Source organism: Dendrobium catenatum, unplaced genomic scaffold (genome assembly GCF_001605985.2).
Source record: "Dendrobium catenatum unplaced genomic scaffold, ASM160598v2 fragScaff_scaffold_1493, whole genome shotgun sequence".
In the NCBI taxonomy this organism is placed as follows: Eukaryota; Viridiplantae; Streptophyta; class Magnoliopsida; order Asparagales; family Orchidaceae; genus Dendrobium; species Dendrobium catenatum.
In genome coordinates this window covers 111,274-114,493 of record NW_021319955.1, presented here as the reverse complement: position 1 = coordinate 114,493, position 3,220 = coordinate 111,274, and positions in this window count along the sequence as shown.

Sequence of the window (3,220 nt, the reverse complement as noted above, 5' to 3'; positions counted from 1 at the left end):
TGACATTATCTCCTTCAATAATAATGCCTTCTTTTTCTTTCAACCAATCCTTTATTGAGCTTTTAAAATCTCTTACAGCAAAAAGTTCCAATAAAGAAAGATCCTAATGTAGTAGCTTCCTTCCATAAGTCATCAAAAATCTTCCTTTATGATCCCTCAAAACTCCAGCTATAACATCCACATTAGCATAAGAAAGAGAAGAATCAATATTCAATTTTATCCAACCGGAAGGTGGGGGATACCAAGCTTTAAATAGCTTATCATGCTAATTAATATCCCAGGTATGACAGATTCGAAACAACTGACAATGAATATAACTAGATAACATCTGAGCTGCTATTAAAGTTGCTGAAGGAATTGATTTACCATGTTTAAAATAATTTCTAGCCTTCCACACATGATAAATAGAAGAAACATAGAGTCTAATCAATCCATAATTTTGATATACTTTTCCAAATAATTCAAACAATGGGGTAAATAATGGAAAATATGAAGTTTAATACTCCAAAGTTTAAGAGTGTCTATCACTTCTATTAATTTATTACAACAAATTGCAATATGTTTAGAATATTCCACTTCATACCCTCTAAGATAACAATTATTAGATTGCAATTTCATGTAATTTAACCAAGTATTAGTAGGAAGTGGATTGTCATTAGGCCTCCACCAAAATAACACTTCCCTTCGTCTCAACTTGATCTTCTTCATCTATCTTACATTTTGCAACTAGAGCAAACATTTTGAATTAAGGCTTCAAATGCAAGAGCACTAACAAATTTACCTGAAATTAATTTTTGAAGCTCAGGTATATCATCCAAAGAAATTTCATGAACAAGGACTTGCTGAATTTATTCCACCATCAGCTCTATACTAAATGCATTTTAAATATTGTGTCCCACATCCCATTATCATCCATGAGATCCGCAACTTTTCTGTCTTAAAGATAAAGTAAATTACCTATAATAGATTACTTATTCAAGCATCTATCTAATATCCATGTATCTTTAGAAACCCTTATACTTCTTTTGTTACCAGTCCTCCACCTAATGATAGACTTTAAAAAATTTGCACCATCCACAATTATATGCCATGAAAAAGATGAGCTCCTCTTAATTTCAACATTCCATATATCCTTACCATATTTTTGTTTGATAACTCTGTTGAACATGGAATTAGGATTTTGAATGAAGTTCTAAGCTATTTGAGCCCTTAGAGGACACTGTTTTCTAGTAGCTCCTTGATGTCCAAGACCTCCCATAATTAATGGACTACAAAGAGAATTCCAAGCAATATAATAAAATCCTTGCATTCCCTGATCTTTATGCCACAAAAAAAATCATGCATAATTTGTCAGTATCATCATACCTTTAAGTACAAGAGAACGAGCCACGAAAGACATCAAGAGCCCTAAGAATTGAGTTTCTAAACAATAATAAATAAAATTATGAAGCTTTTAATCTTGTCCGAACCATCTTAACTCCTAGATAAGTGATTTAAGAAACATCTTTGAAATCCCATTAGTTAGCTAAGATTTCTTTTCCTCGTTCCAGTCACAGATTTCCCAAAGAGAATCATGGATTTTTTCCCATTAATAAGCTGACCTGTCCACCGACAATAATCCCTCATAATTTTGGTAATATTTGATGCAATTTTCATATTAGCCTGAACTATTACTAACACACCACTAGCATAAAGTAGATGAGAGTATGTTTCAGAATTGGGAGCCAAATTGATACTAATATCCTTACCATTTTGATGAAATGCCTTTGGTAATAATTCTGCACACATAATAAAGAGAAAAGGCGAAAGCGAGCACCCTTTTATAAAACTATATTTTGCCTCAATCCACTATTGACCTGAAAGCAGCGCCTATACAACTGACCGACTCCCTCACCCACGATCCCACGATCACATCTAATTGCTCTTCACGATCCCTCACGCATGTAAAAAATTGAAGAGAGGGATTTCAGAAGATACCTAATGCACGAACATAAGCCGAATCTCCTCCTCGATCTCCTACTTGCGATCCATTGCTGCGTCCAAAAAACCTCAACACTCAACTTTGACTTCCATGAGCAAACTTGCTCTGGTTGTACCTCCCTTTATGATCAAAAGTTTGCCTTTGATCTTCGTCCGCTTCGACCAATCCTTGACCACCATCATCTATAATAATTAAACTCCTTTGCTCGACGCCAAGCCCACTGACCTCGCCGGCTCTCCTTCGTGCGACGCCAAGCCCACTGACATCACCCAGCTCTCCTCTGCATTCTGACGTTGACCTCGACCAGATGCCTTTGCATCCTCCATGCGTCGGGGATTTTTTTAGGACTAAGCATGATTATAGCAGTAATTAGCGGATTAAGCATATATATTTTTTTTAAATTTAAAAGTAGTCATAATAGCCCGTTCAACAGGCGATTATATTTAATATAAATCGCCCATATAACGGGCGATTTACTAAAGACCAAAGTCGCCCGTTAGACTGTCGACTTTGACCTGTTTAAAATCAAAGGCCGAAGCACTAGTCCCCATCCGATTCTATGTTTGCCCTCTCCGATCTCGTCGCAAGCCGTTCTTCACCGTTGGAGTTTGCCATTTTAGGTAAGTTTGTGTGTATTTTTTTTGTTAAAAATTTATATTTATTTATTCCTTTCCTAAATAGAAGGTAGATTAAGGGGAAAAAAAAGAAGAAAATGCACCGTAAAAAAGTGTTGAATGAGGTGATTTTAGGAGATGAGCTATAATTTTAAAACTTTCACTTAGTAAGTGATTGATTCATAAATTTGTTTATAGTGCACTTGGGATCTATCCTGAATTATTTCAAAATGTCAAAACAAACTACATTACATTTTCATTATAGTGTTTCATGTGTTATTGCTTGTTTTCATGTTGTTCACTTTGTTGTTTGTGATCCTGCTCTTCATCCAATAATAAACATTTCTCAAAATTTTTTTATTTATTAGTGATTATCCTTGTTTTATACATAAATTTGAACTTTCTTAAATTTATTCTAATTTCGCAGCCATCATTTATACATAATTGTCATACCGTATAAAAATTTGACATTCCGACATAATTGACTACAATGATTAGTTGTTCCTTATACTTCCAAGAAAATATGCTTCTCTTAAAATTCTTGTCCCAACACCTCTGTTAAAGATGGTCAAGCTAAAGGCATGCATCACTATGTTCATAATATCATTCGAACCTTGTTCATTAT